This window comes from Colius striatus, chromosome W, assembly GCF_028858725.1.
Source record: "Colius striatus isolate bColStr4 chromosome W, bColStr4.1.hap1, whole genome shotgun sequence".
Taxonomy (NCBI): domain Eukaryota; kingdom Metazoa; phylum Chordata; class Aves; order Coliiformes; family Coliidae; genus Colius; species Colius striatus.
The window spans coordinates 29,085,747-29,100,821 of NC_084789.1; the positions used below are offsets into that span (position 1 = coordinate 29,085,747).

General features: G+C 49.0%; 1 pseudogene; it reads right to left on the minus strand.

Moving 5' to 3' along the window:
* Nucleotides 1-4,134: 4,134 nt before the first annotated feature.
* LOC133628411 (tektin-3-like) lies at nucleotides 4,135-13,477 on the minus strand (annotated as a pseudogene).
* Between the last annotated feature and the right edge of the window lie 1,598 nt (nucleotides 13,478-15,075).

A 15,075-nucleotide genomic window follows, 5' to 3' on the forward strand; every position in this document is an offset into this window, starting at 1 on the left:
ATAATCCAAAGGCACAAAAGGAGGGGAAGAAAGAAATATGGGTTAAATATCGTGACCCTAAAACAGGGATATGGCAGCCTCCGGCCAAAGTATTATACTGGGGACGTGGGTATTTGTGTTTTTATTCTCCCACAGGATCCATTTGGGTGCCAGTCAGGTGGACAAGAGCTGTCCTTGAAGCTGCGGAGATCAAATCATCTGATGAAAAAGGACAGGAAGAGATTGGAGAATAAATACACCCTCGTCTTGCGGTCATTGGAGGACTGGCTAACAATCAAAAGACTGAAGGTTATATAACAAAAAGACAGAGAATTTAATGAATAATAATGAGGTGTTTTGTTATAACCATAGCTTTTAATGTAAATATAAAAGGAAAAAACTTGACGCATTTTAATCAGCCTAGAGATAATATTTGGATAACCTTTGCTAATCAAACTGGTCAATCATCTCTTTGTCTTAGTTTGGGAGGGGTTACTAATCCTTTTAAAACGTGTTTGATAGGATTGCCCGTATGGAATCCGGAGGAATTTTGTGGACTAGTACACAATAACACCTTGTGTAACAGGACAGGGCTGAACACAATTAGCGGTGATCACGATCATTAAGATGGGTAACGTCAATGTGAGATAATCAAGTCTATTAGCCAGCACTGTGTCACATTTGTACCTACTTTCATGTGGCAGCTATCTCCAATCCCACTCACTTGCACTGCTCAACTAATAGTGAAAAATACAGATTGTTGGTAGAAGTAATACCACTGTGTAGGGGAGCTACAAGAAAGTAGGAAAGCTGACCCAGTTTACAGTAGTAAGTACTGTATCGGACAAGTACTGTATCGGTAAGTATTGAGAATCGGACCCTGGGTTGATCGCCGCATGAAGTCAGCTTACAGCTGGATTTTCAGGCTTCGAGTCTGGATTTTTAAGACTTCGAGTCTGGTTCATTTTTCAGACTTCAAGCCTGCTTTCAGGCTTCGAGCCTGGTTTGCAGACTTCGAGTCTGGGTTTTTCAGACTTTGAGTCTGGTTCATTTTTCAGGCTTCGAGCCTGGTTTCAGGCTTTAAGCCTGGTTTTCAGACTTCGAGTTTGGTTTTACAGGTCAAGAGTCGAAAACTTTGTGGCAGAGTAACTTCTACCGACACCGTTTATTTTTTCAATGGCAGCTGAGCAGTCTAAGTGAGTGGGATTGCACACAGCTCCCACAGGAAAGCAGCTGCAAATGTGAAACAACTCGGGGTGAGAGACTACACGGAGACCTCCTTACTACTGTAGGTCGGGTCTTCCTTCCTGGTTTCATGTAGCACCCATACGCAGTGGTATAACTTAACAGAAGGCATGTATTTTTTCAATGGGACCTGAGAAGTCCAAGTGACTGGGATTGGAGATAGCTCCCACAAGAAAGCAGGTGCAAATGTGACACAGTGCTGGCTGATAGACTACATGGGGACCTACTTACTACTGTAGGTGAGGTCTGCCTTCCTTCTTTCTTGTAGCTTCCATACGCAGTGGTATAACTTAACCTACAGCATATATTTTTTCAATGTGACCTGAACAGTACAAGTGAATGTTATTGGAGATAGGTCTCACAGGAAAGTAGCTGTAATCTTGACACAGTGTTGGCTGATCGACTACATGGGGATCTTCTTACTACTGTAGGTGGGATCTGCCTTCCTGCTTTCTTGTAGCTACCATACGCAGTTGTATAATTTCTCCTGACAGTCTGTATTTTTTTAATGGGAGTTGAGCAGTCCAAGTGAGTGGGATTGGAGATAGCTTTCACAAGAAAGCAACTTTAAATGTGACACAGTGATGGCTGATAGACTACATGGGGACCTACTTAACACTGTAGGAGGGGTCTGCCTTCCAGCTTTTTGTAGCTCCTATACGCAGTGGTATAATTTAAAGCGACGGGATATATTGTTTCAATGGGACCTAAGAAGTACAAGATAGTGTTATTGGAGATAACTCCCACAAAAAAAGCACCTGTAAAGGTGACACAGTGCTTGCTGAGAGACTACATGGGGATCTACTCTACTGTTGTAGGTGGGGTCTCTCTTTCTGCTTTCTTATAGCTCCCATAGGCAGTGGTATAACTTTTACTTTTACTGCTAGCATGTATTTTTTCAATGGGAGCTGAGCAGTCCAAGTGAGTGGGATTGGAATCAGGTCCCAAAGGAAAGCAGGTGCAAATGTGACAAAGTTCAGGCTGATAGACTACATGGGGACCTACTTACTACTGTAGGTGGGATTTGCCTTCTTTCCTTCTTGTACCTCCCATACGCAGTGGTATAACGTCTACCGACAGCCTGTATTTTTTCAATGGGAGTTGAGCAGTCCAAGTGAGCGGGATTGGAGATTGCTCACAGAGGAAAGAAGGTACAAATGTGACACAGTGATGGCTGATAGACTACATGGGGACCTACTTACTACTATAGGGTGGGTCTGCGTTCCTGCTTTCTTGTACCTCCCTTATACAGTGGTATAACTTCTACCGACAGCCTGTATTTTTTCAATGGGAGTTGAGCAGTCCATGTGTGTGGGATTGGAGATTGCTACCACAGGAAAGCAGGTGAAAGTATAGCACAGTGCTGGCTGATAGACTACATGGGGATGTACTTACTACTGTAAATTGGGTCAGCCTTCCTGCTTTCTTGTAGCTCCCCTACACAGTGGTATTACTTCTATCGACAATCTGTCCTTTTTCACTGGGAGTTGAGCAGTGCAAGTGAGTGGAATTGGAGATAGTTGCCATAGGAAAGCAGGTACAAATGTGACACAGTGCTGGCTAATAGACTTGATTATCTCACATTGACGTTACCCATCTGAATGATCGTGATCACCGCTAATTGTGTTCAGCCCCGTCCTGTTACACAATAGTGTACTAGTCCACAAAATTCCTCCGGATTCCATACGGGCAATCCTATCAAACACGTTTTAAAAGGATTAGTAACCCCTCCCAAACTAAGACAAAGAGATGATTGACCAGTTTGATTAGCAAAGGTTATCCAAATATTATCTCTAGGCTGATTAAAATGCGTCAAGTTTTTTCCTTTTATATTTACATTAAAAGCTATGGTTATAACAAAACACCTCATTATTATTCATTAAATTCTCTGTCTTTTTGTTATATAACCTTCAGTCTTTTGATTGTTAGCCAGTCCTCCAATGACCGCAAGACGAGGGTGTATTTATTCTCCAATCTCTTCCTGTCCTTTTTCATCAGATGATTTGATCTCCGCAGCTTCAAGGACAGCTCTTGTCCACCTGACTGGCACCCAAATGGATCCTGTGGGAGAATCAACACACAAATACCCATGTCCCAAGTATAATACTTTGGCCAGAGGCTGCCATATCCCTGTTTTAGGGTCACGATATTTAACCCATATTTCTTTCTTTCTCTCCTTTTTGCCTTTGGATTATGATGCATTATTAAAGGTGGTAGCTTCTGTTCCCCAAACACACACAGGTGGTTCATAACAAATAAGGCCTTTAACAATTTCATATGTGGGTCTTTCACATCCCCATATTTACCAAGATATCTTTTTACAGTCCCATTAGCTCTTTCTATTATGGCCTGTCCTGTGGGGGAATGGGGAATTCCTGCTACATGTTTAACTCCCCATTGCCTCATAAACTGTTCTATGCTTCTACTTATATAGGCCGACCCATTGTCTGTCTTTATTTTCTGAGGAATTCACATTGTTGCAAAACATCTATATAAATGACGCCCCACATGTATGGCCCTCTCCCCTGTGTGTGCTGTTGGCTGAATAAATTTGCTCCATGTTTCTATGGTTACATGCACATATTTTAGTCTTCCAAACTCTGCCACATGAGTGACATCCATCTGCCAAACTTCAACCCCTTGTTTACACCATGTGCTCACATCTGCCACGACCAGCACCTCCTCTCACTCCATCCCGTGCCCCCCTCTTCCGTACCTTCCACCTCTCACGTTACAACCCGAGATCTTCCGGACGCCTACCACATCTCTTGCTCCCTATGCTCGATGACTCCAGTGTCCTGTAACATGGGCTGATACATAACATGTCTGCCCAGCACATATGCTAGCTGAGCCAATTGCAGGAAGATATGATCAGGTGCTGGTCGTGTTCCACTTCACTATTCAATCCTGTCAATAGTTGAGTGACTCCATTATGATATGCATCACGGCGAGCACTCCGAGGAACACGTCCATCTGCAAGAGAGACTCAGTAGACCGTTATATTTTCTGCGCCCCATGCTCTCCCCCTCCCTAAGACGGTTTAGCTATGAGTGCATTTAAAGACCACCTGTCCCTGGCTAGTGTGAGGGATATCGTGGCTCAATGCATGGAGATTGCTGGTATGTCCATGACCCGTCCAGGCAGCCTGCTCCACTGATTTTAAAAACTCAAATTTTACTAACAAGAATCAGATCTCCATAATCAGTAGCAAAGCTAGCGTGTTTATATTACTTCTAATTGGTCCTTTCTCTAAAAGCCAGCTGTAGTTTTTTGTGACAAGCCTTGCAGTTTCACATGCTGTCGCAGCCTCCTCCCTGCCCGAAGCTGCTATCTCGTATGCATTTTTGCTTCTTTGTTTCTCACAGTCGAGAGCAGCTCAAGGACAATCTGCACATTAGTTTAGCAACTCATGCCTGGTAAGCTTCTTCTTATCCACTGAAAAAAAAAAGCACAGCTGACAAACAAAGTTATTATACTCGTGCTAGAGGTAAAATCTCTAGCAGGTCTATGTTGCAAAGTTGTACGGCTAATACTACTTACATTACTAATCAAGTCTTCTAATGTCATTGAGGTTTGGTTACTTTGTTTGCTAGGCCAGTATCCATTTGCATAGCTGAGTTAATAAAGCAGATACTCCTACACCTGGAGCAAATATACTAGTTGCTATTATTGCTGAGGGAGACCAAAGGTAACATAGTCATCACATTCGCCAGTAAATGCATGCACAAACTGTTTTGGACAATGATGTTTCTAAATCATTGTGTGATTAGGCATCAAGATCGTCAGTTGTCTCAGACTTCATGGTCCCCTTTGCAATCTCGAGGATATTCCAGGCCATGCCTTGTCCAAACAGATCAGAAAAATTCTCTTTGGTAACTGTACAGGCACAAGACTAGACCTGGATCTTTTTGGTGAAGTATAATTGCAACAAGATGTTGTGTTCTTATACACACCCAGGATGGGATCCACATTCTGTCCCAAATGTTTTGGTATTGCTGGTAAAATTAAACATAACACAAAAATCCATCTTTATAGATCCCAATAATTCTAACTCTTGTGGCCATTGTGCCACATCTGATGGAACTCCCACCAAACGGGTAGAAAAAGTATTATCTGGAGTGGCCATTGATAAACATATTGTAGACTGATTGATTCCTTTGGCCAGTGTAAGCCACATGTTTTGCTTGGGTTGTTGAAATTGCCTAAAACTGTTTACCACAATCATTTGAAGCATCAATAGTATGACAAAATCCTGATAAAAAAAACAAAACAATTCTTCATCAATGAGTCTAAAACACAAATCAGTTTTTATAAACCTTTTTAACCCTTTTTTCTTTCTTTTTACTGTGTCACTGACTTCTCAATGCCAAGATGAGTCAATGAGTCTAAAACACAAACCACCTTTTAGCTTCTCAATGTCAAAATTTTCTGTTCTTCCATGTTCCATTCCTGACACCTAAACCACCTTAGAAATTTTCCACTGTAAGAAAACCAATATTCATCATCACATTTACAGCAAAATGCATAACATCATGACCAACAGTTTTTACACTCTTTGAGGCAACGGATTGAGGATGGAAAGGATGAGCGCAGCGGTCTGTGAGGGCTGGGGCCAGCGGTGTCAGCGCACGGTGTGTGTGGGGGGGCACTCCGGAGACACTGACCGGGTTGGGGAAGCGGCCATTAGGCGGATGGAAGGGGCGGGGCGGGGGGGGTCTTACTCACTCCGTGCCGTCCCTGACGCCGGCGGCGCAGTCGGTATTACTCTCTCCCGTGTTTTCTTTGTCTTCCCTCGCGTGCCCGATGGTGCCCAGTCTAACATGGGGTCACTCTCCCCCACTCTCCTCTGATCACCCTGCGCTGCACCCCCGCCCGACTCCGTCCGCTCGGCATTCCCCTGCAAGTCGTCCCAGGGGTAACTCGGCGGGCTGGACTCGAATGGGAAGCAGCTCTCCCGTGGGGGCTCTGCTCAGAAGCCCCTTTGCCTCTCTGACTTTGTAAAAACTCTTGTGTAGAGAAGAAGTTTTTTCTTCACTCCGCGTAGCCGCACCACCCCCCGTCTCCTCACCAGACTCCCTCTTCTAGCTCTCATTTCTGCCACTCCTCCATGTAGATCACTTATCTTCGGTGACCAATGAGGCGTCTGACTTTTCCCCTTTGTCCCGCCTCCAAATCCATCAGGCGCCAACTTTGATGGATGGTGGGGTGGCTGACTTTTCTCTTTTCTCGGTATAATCTGCTTCAGCACTGCTCCCGGCACTACTCTCGGTGCTGCTCCCGGCACTGCTCTCGGCGCCTCTCCTGGCACTACTGTCGGTGCCTCTCCCGGCGCTGACCGCTCTACACGCGGGCGGGGGGGGCATTACTTTTGAGACGATAGGAGCCAGCGGAGTGGTTTGGAACCAGTCACGCTCATTTTTTTTATTCTTACTCTGGGCTGCTGATGCGTGCTCAGCAGCCTTCTTTTCTGCCTGATGTTGCAACAACTCATTGTGCACTATCCTCCAAAGCTTCCCTAACTTTTTAGCTATCTTATCATCCTCCAGGGTAGCCTCCCACAGCAAATCCCCAAATTTACGCCATTCGCTCAATTCATGCACTGTATGTGGATTCTGAAACACTCCCTTAGCATACCCATAAGCTAACAACCCTGGTAGATCTTTTTGCAGATCTATACCCTTTATCTGCCGCTTCTGCAAGAATGCAGTAAATAAATCATATGCTGCTTGCCTTTCCATACCTATTTGTCAGCGCGCTGTTGCAGCCCTTCAAGGTCCGGCGGCACGTATTGGCCGGGCTCGTCTATATGGTCACCCAGGGCACGGCGTGTTCCCAATTTTCACGCTTATTGCCATCCTTGCTGCATAGGACCCTTCGCCGCTCCGCCGTGGCGTCCAGTCGGAATATCATGTCCTCCGTGTTTTGCGTCTAGGCCTTTCACTGAGATCCATAGTCAACAGTGTAAGTCCTCCCGTGGAGCCAAATCCCCCTTCTCCTCTTAAGTCCTCTTTTATTGGTCTTATTCCTTTTGACATTTGTTCCAATGGTATTAATTGAGCAGTTCTCTGATTTTTCATAATTTGTATGGGTGGAAAGGGGGTGTGGACCATGATCATAATTTCTCCCAAATAATCTGCATCAATAACTCCGGGGAGAACAGAGTCCAAGCATGGTAGTTGACGAGCGTCCTAACAACAATGTGCCCACTGTTCGTCCCCCTATAGTGATTGGACCTTTCACTCCGGTGGGTATCTTCTGTGGGCTTGTTGTCATAATGGTAACATCTACTGCTGCTGCCAGGTCCATTCCGAGGCTCCCACTTGTGGCTGGCTGGAGGCAGCTGCTGACATCTGTTGAGCTGCAGCGGCGACTTGTGTCTGAGCGCGGCCACTGCGGTTCGACGCGCTTGAATTGGAGTTTCCCGACCTGCGACCACACGCCCCGGTGTTGTGATTGTCCGTTTGGCATTTTTGACACCAGATTCCTGTAGCATTGCATTCACGACGGAAATGTCCCATTCCGCCACACCAGTAACACTTTATTCGTCCACTTGAAGAGCCCCTTTGAGTGGTCACAGCGGATGCTTGAAGGGGTGCAAGGGCGGCTAACACCTGATTCTGAGTTGCTTTCGCCTGTTCCTTTAATCCCAATCCCAATTCCTTAATAGCTTCCACGAGAAAAGCTTGTTGACCTGTCGGGACCTGGGCCATGCGCTCTAAAGCGTCTTCAATTGACCAATTGGCTCCTAACGTACTCAATACTGTCCTGGTAGCTGGATTACAATTCTGTAGGGCGCACTGTTTTAGCAAGGCGCGACGCATATATTCCGGAACTCCAGCCCTCTCTATGGCGGAGGCAACTTTATCAATAAAGGTCCTGAACGTTTCATCCCGACCTTGTTTGATTCCCATATATATTGACACTCCACCTGGGTCCTTTACCTTTTCCATAGCCTCCCTTACTAATCGCATTGCCTCTCTACACTTATCAGGCCCTATCAAAGCCTGAGCCTCTGTACGGAGGAAGGGTCCCAAACCCATCAGCTCTTCCACCGTCACACCATAGAGAGGGTTGCCTTGTTGACACTGAGTTGCAACACTTTCATTCACTAATGCCTGCCAATGTGCATTAAATAACAGCTGCTGATGTTGTATATAAATGAGTTTTACTATGCTTCGACAGTCAGCGGGCAGTAGCAACTGGGTTCCCCATACATTTGTCAATCATTTGTTTCACTTGTTCACTATTTACTTTGAACTGGCTGACCGTGGACCGCAACTGGGATAACAACTTCAAGTCCAGAGCAGAAATTGTTGCTTGCATACCTCCCCCCACAGTGGGTTGGAATACCAGTGGCAACGTCAAAGTTCTGGCTGCTTCCAGTGCATCGTCATCCCGTTTTCCCAGACAATCTTTTGCGAGTGCAGCCCAAACCTCCCTCCGCTCCCTTGCGATGGCCTCTGCCAGTTGACTCTCTGCCCCAGGGACAGGCTCTCCAAGTGGGGAGAGGAGGCGGGGACTCTTTAGGCCGGCGCTCCTGTTCCTCAGGAGGGGCTGATGGCTCACATGGTTCTCGTACCCCGTCCGTGCCTTCAGGGCCATTTTCTACACGCGGGGCGGGAGCATTACTTTTGAGAAGGTAGGAGCCAGTGGGATGGATTGGAACCAGTCACGCTCATAGTTTTTATTCTTCCTCTATGCTGCTGATGCGTGCTCAGCAGCCTTCTTTTCTGCCTAATATTGCAGCAAAACATTGTGCATTATCCTCCAAAGCTTCCCTAACTTTTTAGCTGTCTTATCGTCCTCCAGGGTAGCTTCCCACAGCAAATCCCCAAATTTACGCCATTCACTCAATTCATGCACTATATGTGGATTCTGAAACACTCCCTTAGCATACCCATAAGCTAACAACCCTGGTAGGTCCTTTTGAAGATCTATACCCTTTATCTGCCGCTTCTGCAAGAATGCAGTAAATAAATCATATGCCGCTTGCCTTTCCATACCTATTATCATCAGCGTGCTGTTGCAGCCCTTCAAGGTCTGGCGGCACATATCGGCTGGGCTCGTCTATACGGTCACCCAGGGCATGGCATTTTCCCAATTTTCACGCTTATTGCCGTCCTTGTTGCGTAGGACCCGAACCCCTTCGTCGCTCCACCGTGGCGCCAAGCCACTATCACGTCGGGGTCACCATTTGCTAAAGACGATGGGAGACAAGCCCACCCTGTAGTGAAACAAGTCTCAACTTTATTTGCAAAGATACAACTGTTTTATAGATACAATAATCAGGCTCATACGTATTGCAAAAGCTAAGCTCATCAATGGTTCCCAGTTAGATGCAAATCTCGACCTTGTTTCAAGATACTCCAGATATTTGTGGCTGCTTAACCTAAAATAAGCTCCTGTTTTCTCATCCTGATATCATACAACTCTCTTGCTCAAGGACACCATGTCCTTGAGCAGGAGTCCAATATCTTATCGCTTAATGCTCACTGCCTAACCAACTGTATTCTATCATGTCCTCTTTCCTCTAGCCAAGTCTCCACAAAACTTTCCACACATACTCAGTGGTATAATTTCTACTGACAGCCTGTATTTTTTCAATGGGACCTGAGCAGTCCAAGTCAGTGGGATTGGAGACATCTCCCACCGGAAAGCAGCTGCTAATGTGACACAGTGAAAGGTGATAGACTCCAACGTGACCAACGTACCACTGTAGGTGGGGTCTGCATACCTGCTTTCTTGTACTGCCCAGATGCAGTGGCGTAAGTTCTAACGGCAGTATTCATTTTTTCAAAGGGAGCTGAGCACGCCAAGTAAGTGTTATTAGAGATAACTCCCACAGAAAGGTAGCTGCAAATATGACACAGTGCTGGCTAATAGACTACATGGGTACCTACTTACTACTGTAAGTTGGGTCTGCCTTCCTGCTTTCTTGTAGCTCCCAACCGCAGTGGTACAACTTAACCGACAGCATATATTTTTTCAATTGGAGCTGAGCAGTCCAAGTGAGTGGGATTGGAGATAACTCCCACAGGAAAGCATGTACAAATGTGACACAGTGCTGGCTGATAGACTACATGGGGACCTACGTAACACTGTAGGTTGGGTCTGCCTTCCTGCTTTCTTGTAGCTCCCATATGCAGTGCTATAACTTAACCTATAGCATATATTTTTTCAAAGGGACCTGAGCAGTACAAGTGAGTGGGATTGGAGATAGCTTTCACAGGAAAGCAGCTGCAGATGTGACACAGTGCTGGCTGATAGACTACATGCGGACCTTCTTACTACTGTAGGTTGGGTCTGCCTTACTTCTTTTTTGTAGCTCCCATAAAAAGTGGTATAACTTCTACCAACAGTCTGTATTTTTTTCAATGGGAGCTGAGCAGTCCAAGTGAGTGGGATTGGAGATAGCTCCCACAGGAAAGCAGATGAAAATGTGAAACAGTGCTGGCTGATAGACTACATGGGTACCTACTTACTACTGTAAGTTGGGTCTGCCTTCCAGCTTTTTTGTAGCTCCCAAACGCAGTGGTACAACTTAACCGACAGCATATATTTTTTCAATGGGAGTTTAGCAGTCCAAGTGTCTGGGATTGGAGATAGCTCCCACAAGAATACAGCTGCAAATGTGATGCAGTGATGGCTGAGAGAATAAATGGGGACCTACTTACTACTGTAGCTGGGGTCTCCCTCCCTGCTTTCTTTTAGCTCCTATAGGCAGTGGTATAAGTTCTACGGACAGTCTGTATTTTTTCAATGGGCATTGAGCAGTCCAAGTGACTGGGATTGGAGATAGCGCCCACAGGAAAGCTGCTTTAAAGGTGACACAATGCTGGCTGATAGACTACATGAGGACCTACTTCCTACTGTAGTTGGGGTCTGCCTTCCTGCTTTCTTGTAGCTCCCATACGAAGTGCTATATCTTAAAGGAAAGCATGTATTTCTTCAATGGGATTTGAGCAGTACATGTGAGTGGGATTGGAGATAGCTCCCACAGGAAAGAAGCTGCAAATGTGAAACAGCGTATACTGATGGACTACATGGGGACCTACTTACTTCTGTAGATGGGGTCTGCCTTCCTGCTTTCTTGGAGCTCCCATACGCACTGTTATAACTTCGACTGACAGTCTGTATTTTTTCAATGGTCGTTGAGAAGTTCAAGTGACTGGAATTGCAGATAGGTCTCACATGAAAGCAGCTGCAAATGTAACACAGTTCTGGCTGATAGACTACATTGGACCTACTTACTACTTTTGGATGGAGTCTGCATTCCTGGTTTTTTATTGCTCCCATACGCAGTGGTATAACTTAAGCGACAGCATATATATTTTCAATGGGACATGAGCAGTCCAAGTGAGTGGGATTTGCCTGTCCCCGGGCCAGGTCTGCGTGGAGGGTGGTCGGTGTCCCAGGGAGGTGAGGGCGTCACACACACAGGGAGGGGTTGGGCTACCTTGGCCAGGTGGGCCCGAAGCTTGTTCTTGGCATCTCGGCGATGCGGTTGGTGAGGGCCACGTTCACCCTGTTGAACTGGCACCGCATCTCGGTGGCTGTCACCTCCATCAGGTTCTCAATGGAGTCCCGCAGCTGGGCGGAGGCCACTCGCTCTCTCTGCGACTGGAGGATGTTGTCGTCGCTGAACTTGGCCCACGACTCGGGCACGGAGATGCTGGTGGGGGGAAAGGAGAGGCCCGCGGTCAGCCCGTGCTGGGAGGGCCAGGCCCTGCACAGACACAGCCTTCCCTGGTGGCCTTTCCTGTCGGGGAAAGGGAGCGGCACCGAGCATCCCGGGACGGCCGGTTGCCAGCGCTGCCAGGTGCGCACTCACGTGGCATCCACCCGCTGCACTCCGTGGTAGTAGCTGATGCCGTCGGAGCAGTTCCTCAGCTGGTGGCACTTGCCGTTGGTGCGGCGGGCTGCCTGCTTGTTGGCCAGGTCCTTCTCCAGTTCGTGCTGGGCCGCCCAGTTAGTCCTTAAACGCACAGGGACAGCCGTGGTGGCCACGTGTGGGTGGGACGGTCTCCTCCCCTTCCCATGGCCGTGCAGCTCCCTTTCTCCCTTCTTCCCACTCCCCCCTCCATCCCTCCCGGGCAGCTCTGTGCTCCCACCAACATCACTGCCCGCTCCCCAGGGAGATACGGGGCTCCTCCTTACATGAGCTGGGCTTTTGCCTTCTCCAGGAATAGCCGTATCCTCTCCTGGCAGGCCCTGATGCCATCCACTTCCTGGACAGAGAGAGGCAAAGCACAAGCCATCAGAGGCCATGCTCCAGCGTCACGGCTGACAGCTCTGCTGACCTCAACTGGAAGGTGGGATCTGTTAAAAGCTCTTTCTGCACCTCGTCATGGACAAGGTCGATGCCCATCCTCTTCTCCCGCTGCAGGAGACACTCCCGAGCAACCTGTTGGGGAGAGGCCGTTGGTGCCGGCTGCAGGGCTTCCCGCAGGGATGCTGCCCGGCTCAGGACAGGGCAGACAAGAAAGGGGAGGTGGACACAGAGACGAGGACAAGGGCAAGCAGAGCCCTGGGCAGCCGGTTTAGGCCACGACTAATGGGCGGCAGAGCTCGTTTCATGCAGCGGCAGCATGAAAGCCCCGGGAGAGAGCACACGTGTCCCTGGTGCAGCGGCAGCAGAGGGCTACAGCTTGCGGCCCACGCACAGGGTGCTCACCTGGAGAGGGGCCTCTGTCTCGGCCAGAGCTCTCTCCAGCCGTGCCTTCATCTCTCTCAGGGCATCGCTCTCCTTGATGATCTCTGCCAGCTCATGGCAGAGCTCCGCCTTCCAAAACTCAATGTCGCTAACTCGCTGCCCCAGCTTCTTTGTGTTGTCTGCCTGGCTCTTGCTGGTCTGTTGATATTTGTCCTGCACCAGGCGGGAGGTATCAGCCGTCAGCAGCTCCGCCTTGCGCCGGGACGTCTCCGCCTCGTGGTAGTTGCTCTGGTTGGAGCGGTACCAGTCGCCGGGGCTGTAGCGGGTGAAAAGCGCCGTTCTGTTTGACACAGAAGGCAGCATCTCGCTGGGGCTCAAGCCCTGGCAGGTGCCAGACAAGGGAGCCAGAGTGGGGTGGGTGGCAGCGGCCTTATAGTAGGCTCTGGGCATCCAGGGGAGGCCGTAGCTCTGCAGCACGGCGTAGCGAGGAGCACGGTTCTTGTAGCTCGAAGCCATGGGGCCGATGGCAGGCAGAAAGCGGGCAGGAGTTGACTTGGGGTGAGCGGATGTGGCGGTTAAGGGAGAGCCAAGCAGGTCCATTCTCTTCCGGGACGTGTCCTGCACAGAGGAGACGGGAGAAGACAACTTCCCTCAGTCAGCTCCTGCACTTGCCTGACAGCAACAGCTGAGAGCACAAACGGCGACGCACACGGCACCCACACGTGGCCTGTGCTAAAGCCCTTGAAAACAAATCCCTCCCCAAGCGTTTGCCTAAGTCAGGGTTGGACTGTGGGGCTGGGATCCAGCACCAGGTCAGAGGAGCAAATCACAGCTGCTGAGGAGAAGGGCTGACACCGGGCCTTCATCTTCCTTCAATCTGTCAGTGCACTTGCCCTTCCTCCACTGCCCATCTCTTTCTTTTGGCTGGCGTATCTGCTGACCTCAGAGGCCTCCAGGGATCATTTTCACTTGAAAAGCTCCATTGCCAGCCCCGAGGGCTGTGAAGACACAGCCGCTCCCAGCTCAGCACCAGCTGTGGGCCAGGGACTCCATCCTCATCCTCTCTGTCTTCACAGCATGAAATGCTGGGCTGAGGACTCTGCAGGGGAGCTGAGCTTTGCAGGACGGGGCCCACAGGTGACCAACCCACCCCCTCCTCCCCCAGAACAGCCATCTCTTGATCTCAAAGGAAGAAAACCGGTCTGTGGCTCACCTGACGCCAAGGGAACATGCTTGGAAGGGAGAGATCCCACAGCCTTGTCAGAGCGTCTTGTAAACAGCAGCCTTGCAGTAACCCTGGGAGGAAAGACCACACAGGAAGATTGAGCTCCTGAGAGCTGCCTATGGCACTCTGGGGGCTCTTTCTCTTTCCAGGTGGAGGTTCTCAGCCCCTTCTGAGCAGAGGGCCACCAAATGTAGCCAACACACTCCAGCTGAGGGCAAACGGCCAGGAGGGTCTGCTGAGCTGGGCATGAAGCTCTTGTGTGGGTACAGGTGTCAGCCCCTGGCACAGAAAGTCCCTGCGGCAGTTGCAGGCAGCTGTCGTGTTGCAGGGACATGTCCTTCCCCGAACCCGTCCCGTCCCTGCTGCTCCCAGCCTGGCTCAGCACGGGGGGCTGGCGGTGCCCGGGAGCTGCTGCTCACCGTGTGCTGTCGGCTCAGTGGCCCCACGGCCAATGTGGCCCTGTCAGGGACACGGGGACACAGGCCCAGGGAGCGTTGCCAGGGGCGCAGGGGGCTCTGTGACCTCATTCTGCGTGGGCCAGTCCCGGCAGCTGAGAGGGCGGCTGGATGCAGGAATGGGCAACCTGCTCCCGGCCTCTCCTCACTCTCCCCTTCTCAAGGAGATGGAGTTGCTCTCTCTGTGAGGGAGCAATTAGACTGCATTGGGCACTGGAATTTCTCACCACGATGAACAAGACCATCAAAATAGATTTTTACACTGCCTACAGACAGGTAGAGAATTCTGAGTAGGTTCCAGTCCAGTGGTTTTGTATAATGAATAAAGATAAGTCCCAGCAACTAATTCAGGATATCTCAAAAATCTCACAAATCAAAGTCCGCAAGCGCATCAGGGGCAGAGAAATTTTTGTGAGTTGGCGATTTATGAAAGTTGCTGGTCCTAGAATGGGAGTTACGTGCCCTGTACCTAGATCTCGCAGAGAAGTTGTGCTTCAGTAAATAATTGCTGGAATCGG